General features: G+C 40.1%; 1 long non-coding RNA gene across 5 annotated transcripts in view; it reads right to left on the bottom strand.

Annotated features, from left to right (window-relative positions):
- LOC132325123 (uncharacterized) overlaps positions 1 to 16,156 on the bottom strand; it is a 36,040-nt gene that overhangs the window by 5,091 nt on the left and 14,793 nt on the right. The window contains exons 5-6 of one of the 5 annotated variants that reach the window (XR_009485838.1): positions 6,300 to 6,460; positions 2,673 to 2,772 (exon numbers count right to left, since the gene is read on the bottom strand). This is a non-coding gene — a long non-coding RNA (uncharacterized LOC132325123). Of the gene's footprint in view, positions 1 to 1,445; positions 6,461 to 16,156 lie in introns of those variants that run through there. The other 4 variants (XR_009485836.1, XR_009485837.1, XR_009485835.1 and 1 more) reach the window with 4 other exon arrangements.

Consider the following 16,156-nt stretch of genomic DNA (forward strand, 5'->3'; position numbering starts at 1 on the left):
ATTTTCCCAGACAGATTAGGTATATGCTTAAGTTTTATAAACCTACTCTTAACCCTCTTTTTCAAATCTCCTTTTCCAGGAACTCAATTACAGCATGAACAATAGTTTGATTATAACTGCTGTAATACAATGACCTGTGTAACACCCTGGAAAGGCCCTCCTGCACACACACTGGTGTTACACTTATGTAAGCAGGTGCCCACCCCAGATACACTGGAAAAGGATTAAGTATTGCTTAAGACAAATAGCGTATTTGCAAAGGGTGTAATGGAGATAAACGTTGTCTCAACAGAACTGAAACCTGTCAAGCATGAGTTGAAGTCAGTATTTTTTGGTGCTATTTTGCTATTCTCGTACTTCTGAATTCCCTCTGACATAGTAAGCCATGTCTACATTGCTGGAGAGGGAGACACAGAAAGGTTACAGATGCATGGCTAGTCACCTCAGGAGCCTGATAAACCAGCCTGTCTGAACTCTGTGCTACCATGAGTGCTTTTCACTTGTTTTGTAGGTTAAAGAACTTCAATGCAAGGCTCACTCCAAAATCTTTTGATCATGTCACTATCTGTGCTGTCAGCACAACCCCATGTACAGTCCAGATTTTGGTCCTAAATGGAGCAGAACTGAGGCTATGGCTAAGAGATGAAAGCAGATATCATGTCACAGCAATACCTGAAGATTACATTAAATGTGTGCAATTACATAGTAGAAAACTTGCCATGGGAAAATAAAATTTTTTAAAGTTACTCTTTATGCATGCTGCCTATGCAGTAGTACGTATTCAAATTTTGCCGTTTCCCAAGAGGCTGTCGTGCATCAGTGAGGCACAGCTCTCCACACCTTCAAGATCAAATTTTCTCATCGGTATATACTACACAGAAATTTGAACACAACCACCACACTGCCATTTGATTCAGCCATTCTTACGACCTGGAAAAGTACAAACAAGGGAGGACATGTAAAATTAGCTGTAGTCTCAGCACAACCTAGTTGCAATAACTCTTAATTGTTATGGAACCACAGTAACAATATTACATGGCCTACCTTAGAGATTGTCTGTCTGCATAATCTGGTGATCTGATGTGCTGATGTTGTAAAATTCATGGTATTTTTGTTTCGTGCTGTTTCTTGTTGGTTGCTTGACCATATAATCATGGGTATTCTTTTTGCAGTTGGCTAGGGTATCATAGAATCATGCAATGATTTGGCTCTGAAGGGACCTTGAAGACCATCTAGTTCCAAACCCCCTGCCACTAGACCATGCTGCTCCTTGAACACTTCCCAGTGCCTCACCAGCCTCATATTGAAGAAATCTCCCCATTTGCCATGGTAAACTCTGAAAATTTGAAACTCCCTGCCTCTCTATCTCTGTGAACAATTTTTCAGAAATCTCTCTTGAGTATTTGGGGTGGCAATGACTGCTAACAAACCCATTCATCTATCTGTTGGTTTGCAAAGGATTATGTTTATTCTGTGAAAAAAACAAACATTTCTTATTTTATTTTTTAGCCCCACTATGGCAAAATAAGGCCTGCAGAAAAGTGCCTTGTAAAATTACTTCGAATATTTCATTTTGACTCCTTGTTCATACAGAAGCCCATCAGATGCTGCACAAGTATGTTTATGAAATCTTAGAGAAAGGTCCAACAGTTATTTACATTCCTGTAAAATGTTTTGATTTCCTTAAATGACTACTTCCTAACACAGTAGTTTTCTAACAGAAAGCTTTCAACAACTTTTGCTCTTGGTTCCCAAACATTCTTTATCCATGTCTGTTGAACTTTTTACTCCTATACTTTCTTGGAAATTACATTATTTTTTCTTTAGCTAGTGCTTGGTTATGATTTAGGATGTTTTTCTACTTGACATGGCTTATCAAATCAAATCAAATCAAATCAAATCAAATCAAACCAAATATTGTAAAAAAAAGTTATTCAAGCTTGCCTGTACCTTAGGATTTCTAATCTTCTTAGTTAATGAGTGCACTGCACTTTTTTTCTCTAAACCTCTCTCACCCTTTGTTTGGAAGCAAGGCAATAGGGCTGTTTTTTTGAAGGATTAGAAATTCATCTCATAAGTGTGTGTATTCATCAGTTAATTACCTGCTGATGCCAAAAAGAGCCAGTTCTAGCAATATTTGTTCAGAAAGTTGCATATTAGAGTGAACAGGGCAAAAGAAAGTATACTCCTGCTGTTCTGTGGTCTTTCATTTGTCCAACCTTTGCTTTCAAGTATTTTCCAAAAACAAGTCATGGTTATTATGTAAAGACCAGACTTGGCTCTTTGCTTAATAGTTTGGAGTTTGTTTTTTCATTTCCTGCTCCTGCACTGTAATTTATAATTGAATTGAAGGAAGGTTTGCCAAAGAGCAGTCACATGGAGAAGATTTGCATGCTTCAGCTGATCTTTGGGTCTAGCAGGTTCTCAGAGATGTTGAACTGTCGGTGCAGGTTCTCAGAGATGTTGAACTGTCGGTGACTAAGAGAGATAAAACTTGCATTGCTGTAACCCCTACCCCAAAAACGGGCATGCAGTGTGGCTCTGGCATTCCCTGTGAGGATTTTCCTCCTTACATGTTGCTGAATTTCAGCCCTGAAGTGGCCCATTGTCCCCTGGCACAGCACCACATCGAGCTGGGAAGTAAGGGGTGGGTCTGGAGGGTTCAGGCTCACCTTCCCCGGGCACTGAGCTTTCCCTGTTGCCTGCTGCACTGGCTGCACGGGACCAGTGAGAAGCTCCTGATGCTCTGCTGGCACCACCAAGCTTCATCAGCTGCAGCAGGACACAAGGAGACAGGAGTTAGTCTCTATGGTTGCTGTCACAAATGGAACACATGGGAATTTCTCAATGCCAGAATACAACCGTGGCAAGAGCAGGGAGGAAAAGCCTCTCTCAGTCCTCAAATTAATAATTCGTTGTCACACTCATGAAGGCACGTAAGAACCACCCTTCCTAAATTTTCCAATCTGAATGAATTTAGAAATAAACTAATTGAGATTCCTAATCTCCTCTACAACTTTATGCAGCTTTGTTCCTTCTTTGTGTTTAGCTATCATTTATGTTATGTTTTCATACACTTGGCTTGTGAGAGTGATGACACTGAAGTGTTTGGAGACGACAGAGCTGCAGGGAATTGTTTTGCCAGAAAGTGCGTTCAGGGAGAATGGAAACTATTAGTGAAGTTGGATCTAATGTAAGCAGTCTGCATTTGAATCCATCAGCTGAAGTCAAAGAGTTGTGTTACACAAAAAAAAAACCTGAAACATGTTTGTGGGTACTTTTTCCAAGAATTTAAGCTTCTGGTTTTGAAGCAGATGTGATTTTACTTGTTAAAGTATCTCCCAAAAAGCCCCCTTAAATATTTCATTTTCAATTGATCAGTGTTTTAACTTAGCAAAAAATTATATTAGGCAGCTATATCATTAAAAAAAAAAAAGTCCAGTGTGAACAGCCTGAAACACTTGGGATTTTTCAACCTTAGCTTGGCTTCTTGGAGAAATACAAGCTTACATGAGTGCTCTGTATAACAGCTCTTTCTTTGTGATCCCTGTCTGACTTGAAGCTGTCTTGTCTGGACTGCAGGTGTGCTGCAAAGGTACTTAACTTTCTGCAAATTTTATAAATAATGGGAAATGAGAAAGAGAGTTAGGCTCATTACAACATAAGATGGGTCAGAAAGGAGGAGTAAGCATCATGATGCCCTCAACTGAAACCCTATTTTGGGCAGCTACACAGATTTAATGAGGCAGCAAAGATGAGAGCTGTAAGACCTGCCCTTCATGAGCTGGCATGGCTCCTGCTGCAATGTGGCATCCACACATTAATACCAGCCATACCCTTTGCATGCTCCTCACCTGCTTTTGGTACAAGATACCAAATAATGTGCCTTTCTTCCTCCAGCACAGCCTGTGAACATCACTCCATGGAGTATTGCAATTTACAGATGATGGAAAGCATGCCATTAGGAGCAGGAGCTGAGATAGATCCTTGATTCCCCTGTACCGATGCCCCCAAAATAATTTACTGCGCTTCCTTTGTTAGATTTTATTATTTCAAGACAACCTGGTTCAGCTATTAGGAGGAAAGGAGGATTTGCTTGTATGAGTTGGTGAAACGATAGAAATGAATAGAATTACTTTAAAATGTCAGTCATTTTCAAGGCAAAATCCAGAGGAAAGCAGACAGCTTTTGATGACTTTTCCAGAACCCTGGTCTTCAAACAGCTCTGGAGTCCACATCATACATAAAATCCTCCATGTCAAGCAAGAGTTGAGGGTATTGTTTTGGCTGCATAAAAAGTAACCACATGGCATTCCATACTTGCATGGAAGTGTGGCCACATGTTTGCTTTCGTGACGGAAAACTGCTTTCCTAATCAGCACAACCATTTCCACCATGGAACCATTGTGCTATTTTCCATTCAAAGGAATCAAGTCACACTGACTCTTTTCTAACAGCTTAAAGATCAGCAGAAACAATGAAGAGAATTGACTTTACGTAATCCTAAACTGATGCTGGGATTGAACTCTTGCCCAGTGCTCCCATGCCAACTTTGGCAAAACAAGCCCTTTCAGGAGACTACACCTCCATCCTTTTTCCAGATGCAGCTTTGAGGCAGGTGACAGTGACTCAAGAAGAGGGAGGGGGAGAAGCTACTAGAATTTTTTTTAAGTGCCTTTTGCAGCTCTGGGATTATGCATAATTTTCTCATTATTCTGTATTTATTCATGGTTTAAACAAAGGGACAAAATACTCTTCCTTTAATTTGGGTAACATTAGGTCAGAAGAATAATTCTTTGTATCATGTTCAGTGGAAATACGTTCACAAATAAACTGTTCTCTTTAGTCTTGGGCTGTTACCATGTTTCAAATTGTTTGTTTGATTAACCAACAGAACTACGCCCATAAACTCTTCTCTGTCCTAGTGACAGGTAGATTTAGCTTTGTCAATAGGAAGGAATCTTTGCTAAAGCTTTCTGGCTCTCCTGTGTTTGCTAAAAATTATTCTTATGTCCATGTTCCTAAACAGGTATTGAAAACTCCGTGAAGGGATGGGTTTGGGTTGAGTTAAATACCAGTGAACTTCTTTATTGTGCAGATGGAGACATCCCCATCACATTCATTCACCAGAAAACAGTGAACTGCAACCATGTGCAGTTTGACTGCCACTTGAACAAATTTAATTTGTGAGTAGAGCTGGATGCCTTGTGGAAAAAGCATTCTCCACATGCTCTCTGAAAATGGAATAATTTCTTGGCTTAATGTGGTCTATCACTTTTTTTTTCCTACTATCAACATTCCTGCAGAACATCTAAACTTTTATTTGGATGGAATTGCCATTATTTTGGCTGTAGTTACTGTATCTGCAAATGTGGATGGTCGCTGTGTTTACTGCTGTACAAGCAGAATAGAACAACAAAGAATTTACAGCCTGTTGTGTTGGGTTTGCATGGCCAAGCTTTGGTAGCAGGGGGGATACAGGGGTGGCTTCTGTGAGAAGCTGCCAGAAGCTTCCTCCTCCATGTCCAGCAGAGCCTGTGCCAGACAGCTCCAAGACAGTCAAGCTGCTGGCCAAAGCTGGGCCAATCAGAAATTGTGGGAATGCCTCTGGGATAACTGATCTAAGAAAAAGAAGTAAAAAAGAAAGGCTGGCAGATATAATTGCAGCCAGCGAAGAGCCATGAGAATATGGGAGAGGAACAGCTATTCAGACCCCAAGGTCAGTGGAGAAGGAGGGGGAGATGAGATTCCTGTGTAGTCTGTGACGCAGACCATGGTGAGACACCTGCAGCCCATGGAGGATCACAGGGACGCAGAGATCCACCTGCAGCCTGTGGAGGAGCCCATGCAGGAGCAGGTGGATGCCTGAGAGGAGACTGTGACCCTGTGGGAAATGTGCTATAGCAGGCTCCAGGCAGAGGGCTGCAGGCCCATGGATAGATGATTCATAAAAGGATACCTACAGTAAACAATGGTATCCTTTTTGTGAAATTGGTGTGTTTAAAGACATGGAATTTAACAATTAGGTCATCTATATAAGCATCTAGCCATTATTGACAACTTGTTACAATGAAGGTTCTGCCTCTACAGTATCATATTAATGTGATGAAGTTCTACTTCTGAATTGCCTTCTCCCTACCCTTGTCACTCCAGAAAACACCTTTTTAATGTCATTCATTTCCATGCTAACCCCAGAAAATGGCAAGGTCTTTCTTCTTGTTCAATATTATTTGAATCTAAAGTGTGGATATTATTTCAGAAAACAAGGAATAACTGCATATAAAAATGAATTTACACACATGGATATTCACAACTTAACGAACTTTGCTCATTTCCCTTCATTGTCCAGTTGGAGGTGCGTATTCAGATGCTTCTATCCCAACTGAGAAAAGAGGTGAGTCCACCTTGGCTTTCTTGCTGTTCTTCATCAGGTTTTGCAGCTGACTGATTACATCAATCACTGTGAAACATGAGAAACAGCAAAAGACAACAAGTGAGACGTGTGCCTCATAAGCACTCTGATAAGCAGTGTGGCAGGCAGGAAAAGAGCCAGGGTCTTGGCAGTGCTCAGATGGTCTGAAGGAGAAAAAGCCTGACTCAGCCAGGAATTCCTGCAGGATCAGCTGGACCCTGCAGAAGAGTATGGAGAAGTAGCTGTTGCTCCAGGCCAGCCCTCTGTCCTACTCCTTGGAGCAAAGTGTATTGCAGGAGATGGTGTGAGCATGTGAAGCATTTGGAGGGCAGTAGTTAACAACTACTGCACTCTACAGAGAGGATATCTTCATCACAGAGATGGCGTGTGCAATATGAGACCCTCCTCAGCTCTGTCCCTTGCACAAGACAAATGGGCTGCTGGTGTGTGCTCCAAGATGTCAGCAGACATCAGCATCCTAAAGATACCTGTCTGCCTGCTGCAGGATATCAGCAGAAAAGAACCTGGTCATGTGTTCTCTTCTCTGAGAATCAGCACTTTTCCCTAAATTTCAGAGTAAAGAAACTATTCTGGTGGTGACACCTGACTTTCTAGATAACTGGGGATTAAAAATGGGCCAGGGAAAATAGTAAGTGATCTAAATGGCTAGCTTCATGGTAAAGCAAAGGCACAGATGTCAAGAAATAAAGATTTAGCATTTTGTTTTCACATGGAAAACAATGGAAAACAAATATGCCTAGGCTTGCCATATGGTTTTTATTTGAGACATTCTGTGTTTATACATGTGTGTCTGTATGTATATACATGTGTAAGCTATTATATCAGATTCTGACCTGCTTCATAAAACAAGGATATCTGAAAATATGTCTGCCATTCATTAATTGCCCTTTTTCCTTATGTATCTAAAAATTTAGGACTGTCCTGTTCTGAATATTCAGAGATTTTAACTTCAGTATTAACAAAAGTAACTTAAAAGATCCAAAATGTTCTGCTTTGTCTAGCTTGCATTTCACTTCATAATACTAGCATACACAGCCTCAAGGGTAACCTATCTAACCAAGCTGGGTGGCACTTGAATAATGTCAGTTGTCAGGTTACAATTTTCTACTTTGGTGAATATAATTTCAGGTACTTTTGAAAAAATGTAATTTCTTTATTTAAATATCTAAATGTAGTTTATTTACTTAAATATCTATTTCAGTTCACTTTTAGTGCGATTTATGGCCTTTAGCCCTTTTTCTCTAGTGGAAGCAACCCTTCCTCTGATAATAGATATAAAACCACTGGGAGATGTGAGTAAAATGTAAGAATATGATAATCTTAAAAAATGCTGCCATTTACCAACAAACTGATTTGAAAAAATCCCACTTATTTCTGCTGTGAAATCTGTAAGAGTAGGTAAATATGTAATTTCTTACATATTGATAGTGTTTGGAATTTTTGTATGTCTATTATGGTTTTGATTTTTAAATAAAAATGGCTGCTACTCTCAGCTGTCAATATATCCATGCCTCCTAGAGCAAACAAAACAACACAGCTGATAAAATACCATAAAATGAGCCATCTGAAAGAAAAAACCCTTTTGGGAAACTTCCATTCAGTTTAGTAAATCTCAGCATAGCTAAAAACAGAGTCTGTATAACATGTGGCAGAGGGCAGATTATTAATATACTTGTAATATATTAATAAATACTGCATCTGTCATGAGTAGAGGCTGTTAAAAAATGTCCTCTTCATTCTATCTGTGCTTGAAATTTCTTACATTTAAAACGAGGAATCCTGTCATCTCCCCAAAGTTTGGCTGCTGCAGCCCTGCAGTGGAACATTTGCCAATACATTTGATAATGTCATGATGAAACTCAGACTATAATCTGCCAAGAACAGAGGTTGCCAGGTCAGTCTTCTGATAAGTATGGCTGATTTGCCTCAATACAGCAGTGGAAAATATGCAAATTCACCGGGTGACTAATTACCCCTTGGGAAAACTTAAGCAACTGGTCTGAACTCCCCTGTAATTAAAACCATCTAGATAATGTAAACAATTGTCTTGTTAGTATTTCGCACTGGAAACTTTCTGCAACTACTTATTCTGTGGCCCTGCTTTGTAATTGACAAGCTCCTCAATGCATTTTAAGCTCATTAAGGCTCTGCTCCTGCCAAGGACTTTCTGTCTCAAGTCATCCAGTGCTCACAGGTGGCAGTTCTGGTTGGAGGCTGGAATTATAACCCTGTCGAGTATGCACAGCTAAGGGGGCAGCACATCACATGTCTGTGGTCCCCAGCACCAGCAGAAGTGGCAGCAAGAGAGGGGCAGCAGGACTTTTCAGAGGCACCTGAAACTCCAGGTGAAATTACTGAGAACTGAAGATGTAGTACTGGGAGGAAATCAGCACGTGGAGCGTTGGGGACTTGGTATGCAAATCCATGAAAAGCAAGGGAACCAGCTGTAATTAAAATCAGCTGCTTGTTACTTTGTTTTGTTAAAGCCCCTGTGTTGTTTTCTTGCCCCTTTTTAACCCAACATGTTGTTATAAAAATGTCAGCAAAATGGTGAATCAAAAGACTCTTAACCTCATTTATACTTCTGATCTAGAGTAATAAACTCTCTGATTAGAGGAAACTGCAAATAAGTACTTCTATCACATGAAACAACAGGGATTTTTTTTTTTTTTTTTGTCATGTGGGCTCAGTGATTCTGGGGAAATTGCTTTTACTACAGATTGTCTTTGGTCACAGTATTTCTCTATGAGATGTGTTCTGAATACCTGTTCTAGATATCTGCTATTGGGCACTGAAACGTGAAAGTTCAGGTGGTTTCCTTCCAGCTTCCCTGCTCTTCCCCTCCCAATAGGAGAACAAATCACACAGTTAACTGTAAAGACTCTGAGATCTACTGATGGTGACTTGCTGAGATTATTTAATAGATCATGAGCTAATAAATAATAGTGCACTTGGAAGGGGATTTGGCTTGTGTGGAATGAGAGCTACTAGATGAGGAAATAAAAATGCAACACTTGAATATCACGTATTTCAAGCCCTGAGTAAGGCAAGAGCCAGTGTTGGGGCATGTGTACTTTCTACCAGAGACTGGTCACAAGAGAGCAGTGAATCGAAATTTCAATTGCATGGGAGTTCAGCCAGGTCAATACTCAATAATGAATTTGAATCTTTATAGCAGGCAAACAGTTGGACTGAGAGATACTGTGTTGTGTGGTGATTCAGTCCTGAATCTGAAAGCAGCTGAGCTGTGGAGCTTCAATTTGCCTGATACGTGAAGTAAATACAGTTTCCAGAAATCACTGGTTGGTGGTCCAGAAGATTAGTCCTCTGTTTACTCACAGAAAAGGTACAGGAGAGGCCAACACAGAGATTTCCTTGTGCATTGTGCTGAGGCATTCCCTTCTCAAAAAAAACACACACACAAAAAAAAAAATCTGCTAGCTAACTGGGACTAGACACCTCCCAGGAAAAAAAAAGAAAAAAAAATGGCTGGTGAAGATCAATTTGCCTTAGCCTCCAGCCTTCTCAAACAAGATCTCTGCAAAGCTGTTCCAAAAATTTAAAATGTTGTGGGCTGGGAGCTGCTCTTTTGCTGAGGCTCAGCTGTCGAAATTAATTGCTACTTACTAGTATCCTCCTACATCTGTATCTCCAAAACATTCAAAGGAGCTTACTGCTACTGCAAAATGGGCCAGAGAAGCACTACAAGGATTTTTTTTTTTCTGTTCTAACAGTTCATGTTGCTATTTCTTCAAACTCAGTGTTAGGACTAGTTTGTAGTGTATAGGCACAGAAAATAAAGTAGCCTCTTACCACAACCCAAGATGTGACAAAGATCCTCTTATCACATCCTATAAGTGGAAGAGCCTCTCAACAGAAGTCCATCATACCTCAGCCAGGGCTAGCTGCCTCACTTTTTGGTGGGTTCCTGTTAGGGATGAGTGGGTGCTACAAGAGAGCTGGAGAGGGACTTTGTACAAGGGCATGCATGACAGGACTGGAGGAATGGCTACAAACTGAACAAGACCACATTTAGATTTGATCTTAGCAAGAAATTCTTTACCCAGAGGGCAGTAAACAGGTGGAACAGGTTGCCCAGAGATGCTGTGGATGCTCTCTTTCTGAAAGCATTCAGTGACAGGTTGGATGGGGCTTTGAGCAACCTGTCTAGACAGGCGTCCTGCCCACGGCAGGAGGGTTGGAACTAGATGGTCTTTAAGGTACCTCCCAATCCAAACTGTTCTGTGATTCTCTGGTATGTGTTGGATCTTGATCTTTCTTCATTGCCTGCCTCTCAGGAATTTTAATATATAAATATAGATATTCCTGTTGCATGCATTCTTCAAGGCAAGAGCTAAATATTTGATTTTCAGCTTGGTAAAAGCTACTCTTTTGGGCAAAACAGAGGTAGCTCCAACCCCGAGGCAAAGGGCAGAACACAGACACAACAGGACTTTACACTGTCAGATGGTGGAGAAAGTCATATCCCTCCTGCCTCTCTTAAAACGTGTGTGGGACACTAAAGTCCTTTCAGTTCCACTTCTACACCTGTTCTTAGTTAAAAACACAAACAGTTAAACTAAATGGAGAGAAATGGTGACAGTTTGGGCTACCAGGAGTAAGTATAAAGGGTGTTTCCTAATATTATATGCTTTTCCAGTCCCGAGCATAGAGAAAAGATGCAAATGTCTCAGAAGAAATCAAGTTTCTGTTCCTCTGTGTCTCCTGCTGGTTGACAAATGTTATGGAAGTCTGCCTGAGGCTCGCTAACACTAAAACTATTATCTGTCTAAATCTGGGGCAGCTGAAGTTGCATTCATATGTTCATTAGAGCTATTCTGGCAATAGAAAATGAAAGATTCTGAGGCTATATTATATCAGGGACAAGTACTTTTTCATTCTCACAGTGCTGCTGTGGCTATACACCCAGCAGGTTGCCCATCTCATGTTAAATTGAACCAAAACTGCTGCATACTATGACAACAAAATAGCGCCCAGAACTCAGGCTCTTCCACTTGAAACCACCTGGTTTATCTCCTCTGCACTCCCTGCCTGTAGAAGGCCATAATATCAAGAAATAGCAGAATTCCTGTGCTGCAGGAATTCTACTGAATTGCTGGCTATGACCTAGAGAGCTGAACAAAGAACCTGATAAATTTCACCTCAATTCTGGTTTTAGGGATGGCCACATAATTAGTGCAGAAACAGTTAAATTGCTGTTAAGTTGCCAAAACGCAATTCAGTATCATCCTTCAAAAGTGATTTTTCCCATAGCCAGAAAACTATACATTCATCCTCTGAGATATATTTTCCCAAAGAGAAAGGAACAATGTTACTGAATATTTGCAATATGACGTTGGGGATTTTTCTGTTTTGTTTTTGTGGGTTTGTTTGTTTATTTTCCTTTTAATTTTATTTATTTGCCACTTGTTGCTGTCATGTTTTGAAATAGATTCTTCATCATTTGCATTGCCATGCAATTTGAAAACCCAAGAAAAAGATCAAGTCTCCTTAGTGTCAGGCAACATAACGGAGAGGAAAAAAAGTGTCTGTGTGGGTTTACAAAGTAAATGAAAACTGAGAGGCAAAAAATGGGTACATCCAAAATAATAGGTCTGGTAACCCAGCACTGACCAGCATATCTCGGACAATTGCCTCAGCACATCGGCAGCTTAGCTTTTGCCAAGTTTTCTGAAAAAAGTAATTGTAGCATGGGAATCCGAAGAACAGATTTTTGTGATTGGTTATAGAGAATTTCCAGGCGCTAAATACCTAATGCAAAGGGTTACATGAAATAAAAAATGAAAGTTCTCATTTCTACTCCAAGGCAAACAGAGGCAGGACCTGGTTAGTCAGTGATGACAGACATTGAGAAGGGAAGATAAGGAGTCAGATAGTGGGGGAAACTGGAGAGAGACGAAATGGAAGAGGAGAGGCTGATTTTTACAGCCTGGAAAGTAGGGGAGAAGAAAAGAGCAGCAGGAAAGACTATCAGGAAGGCCTAGGTGTGTAGCACAGCCAGAAGCTGAAGGCGTCAGGTCACGTTGAGTTCAACAGTGCCAGATCACTGTAGAATAGAAGCTGGGTCTCAAGAAACAATACAGGAGAGCAACAGGGATGAGATGATGAAGGTGTTAATGGCACCAGATGTATGAGTGTGAGGCTGGAGAAAAGCCAGGGCTGGAGCAAGGTGAAGAAGGGACAGGCCAGGCAAAAGCTGGCCAGGCAAAAGGGGTATGGAATTTGCATTTAGCTTGATGTGAGAGAGGGAGAGATTGAATTGGGGAGGATAAAACACAATCAGCCACAGAAGCATGATCCCCAAAGGGAAAGGAGAAGGGCAGAGAAAAGAGGGAAATGAGAGAAGAAATAAATGCTGAGAACTGTATTGTGTATAATGAGAATGGTAAATGGCAGCTAGGACAGAAAGGGGAGCATGCTGAAAATCCTTGAGTGAATGGATCTGAGATATCTGATAGAACATTCTGCAACTGCAGCAATTTCCTGTGTTTTCCTATTTATAGGAATGACCCAGATAAAATTGCAGTGTTCCTCATCTTACTTTTCTAGTAAAATATTGACATTTATTTTGTGTGTGACGAGGATGTGCATGACTAACAAAAATTTCTCAAATAAGGAAATGGCATTAGTTTATCCAGTCCTTGCTGCTTCTCCAGATAATTGGTATTTCAGAGGCTGTGTCTATGAAAGAAATAGGCTTTTATTTGGTGCAGGAGTATTGTATTGAATAGTGCTTGGAAAATATCTTCCCTCACAAATACAGGGCCAACTGGCACAATAACTCCTAGGAATTTCATATTTGCATGTGAATCAAACCTCTGCACCTGACTGATCACTACACAGCTCTAGTTTTCCTCTGCATGAAATCAACTGGCATGAGCAGACTCATCCTATCATAGTACTGCACCAGTGAAAGACAGATTCCCACCTCCTAATTGCACGCACCTCCTAAATGCTTCCTAGTGGAGCATTTCCCATTGAATGAACTTGTGCCATTTGGAAATTTAAAGATATATCTGGGAACAGTAAATGTATATATAGGCTTTGCTTTCTAAAACAAACAAACAGTTCTCCAGGCTTCAGGAAAACCAAGCTAGAGAAGAGGAAAAAGTTGAATGGGCAGATTTACGTCTGCATTTTTTCCAAAATTTGGTTTTGGCTTATTATAAGCAAAATGTAGCCACAAAAATGGAATGCAAATGAACACAATTAATATGCAGACCTACCCTAGTCCAAAAATGACACGGAGAGGAAGAAAACAAAAATCCAAGGTAGATCCCTCAAGTCACTGTGCATTCATGTTTTCAGACAGAGAATTTAGTCATCAAACATGCTGTAGGTGGAGCATGCTCAAAACTGCTGCTCTTTTGGAACCCCAGAGAAGTGTGAGAGCCTGGCAAGATCCCACTACAGCTGTGGACCAATATATCACAAACTTCACCAGAGACGACTCCTTTGAAGTTCAGCAGCCAACTGAATCTTCTGCTGCTCTTATTTAGTCTGGCATGTCTTGTCTGAGACTGAGAAAGGAGATGACGGTTTTCTGAGATAAACCCTGACCTGAGGCTACCCATTCATTCAGCTGTTTTGGGAAGCCATTTGTTGCAAACCTATGTTCTACACACATGAGCTTGCCTTTCATCTTATTCCCCCTTCAGAGGTCATTTTATAAGTTTCCTCTTAATACCATCAGGCTTTTGGGTGAGCTGGGACAGATGAACACCGTTGAGGAAAGGGGCCACTATACGGTGTTTTTAAATTCTGCCATGACTCCTTTGTGGCTCATTACCATGCCTGAAGACTTGATTAATGCTAGACAAAGAGGAATGCAGAGTACATTGGTGCCAAATCAAGAACTGAAACCACACCACCACCATGCACAAAGTTCCGTGATTTAAAACAACATCATTTTAAAGAATAGCCATGCTCAGTTTTTCTTACTTTTTATTTTTTAATTAATTTAGGGTTCTTACGCATTGGACTTTACAGTGGCATGTCTAAAATCTCTTAGCTTTGACTTGAATGAAAGTTGAGATTTCTCTGTACTCATTAAACTTCTGAGGAATCCTTTAGGAATAATGAATTGTAAGGCTGACTCTGAAGTCAGCAGAACTGGTTACAACACATGAATGCCCTGGAGATCCAGCCTAAATTAGAGCAGAGTTCTGCTGCCAGCTGTAGTGGTATGAGCATGGAGTAGCAGACGTAAAGATTTACTCCACAAAAATTTAAAACATACATATACTGAAATGAAAAGATACAAATGTCCAGGGTTTTTTCTGTATTGCTAATTAAAATAAAAAACAAGCTAGAGAAATTGGAATAAATAATACTATTTTGTAAAAGCACAGACTATTTTCTAATTAAAAATGGGTCGAGATATTAGCCAATGATGGTGTCTAGATGAATATTATAATCTTAAATGTATCCTTGAGCCAATAGTTGTTACAGCTATCTACTCAGGGTGTGCTCATCCCAGGAAATTTGGTGTAGTGAACAGGCCCAAAGCAGTAAGTTCCACACATTGTGCAGCCCAGAATTCATTTGCTGGAGGATTTTCTGTGCCAGAACTTGGCTGACATGACTTGTTTTCTGCATAGTAAAAGACCTGGCACTTCTGGCTGTTGACTAGGCAGAGGAGATATGAACTTGGATGTTTCTGTATCTCCCATACTATAAGTGTCTGCTTCACAACTTGCACATCCAAACCAAATACAAATAATAGTTTTTGCTTGCTATCCTTCACTTCTGGTGACTGGCTCAGCAGTAGCTGTAGGTCATGGGTTCATACTTCTCTTTAACCTCCTTAAGAAAACCAGACACAGGGGGAAGCAACCTTTCCAGTGTTTATGAGTAGATGGCATGGCTGCTTTGCAAAGGGTGCAGAAAACAAATAAAATATCTGATGCCTTTTGCTCTTACTTTTTATAATCCTAGTTGTATTTTAATGCAAGATGTGCTATATATTGTATATTATATATATGTGTGTGTGTATGTGTGTGTGTGTATAATATTTTGGTTGATTTTTTGATTTTATTGCTGTCAAAGGCTTTAAAATTTGATATAATTATGTAATGTGAGGAATATGCTGTATCTTTCTACCTGAAAATTATCACTGCCCACCACAATATTATACTAAATTATAGAATAGAATATTACAATATAACAATAATATAATGCAATACAATACAATGCAATACTGACTCACAGCTGACACACTGTTGCTTGTTAACTGAGAAACCTCTCCAGAACAAGTCAGACAGAACAGAAATAAAAGCTGTGGAATATAGCTGTGAGTGAGTAACATGAAGGTGAACAGTCATTAGAAAGCAAGTAGAGCTATAAGTGGTTTTTCAAAGCCCCAAGGATTCCTGGCTGCCAGTTGTCACAGCTGAAAACATGGATTGAACAGGACACGCAGAGTCAGCTAACACTGTCCCAGTGCTCCAGGAGAAGGGAACTCAAGCACCAGTAGGAATGTAGCTGAAGGGCTGATGAAGTCCATTCGGCTGGCTGCTTTATACCTCACTGATTTTTTCCCTCCATCCAATAATAAATTAATCTCTCTCTGTTTCACTTATGCAATACATACATACATACATACATACATACATACATACATACATATATATATATATATATATATATATATATATATATATATATATCCTATATTTATATCCTCTATATATGGTATGGGAG

This window comes from Haemorhous mexicanus, chromosome 3, assembly GCF_027477595.1.
Source record: "Haemorhous mexicanus isolate bHaeMex1 chromosome 3, bHaeMex1.pri, whole genome shotgun sequence".
NCBI classification, from domain to species: Eukaryota; Metazoa; Chordata; class Aves; order Passeriformes; family Fringillidae; genus Haemorhous; species Haemorhous mexicanus.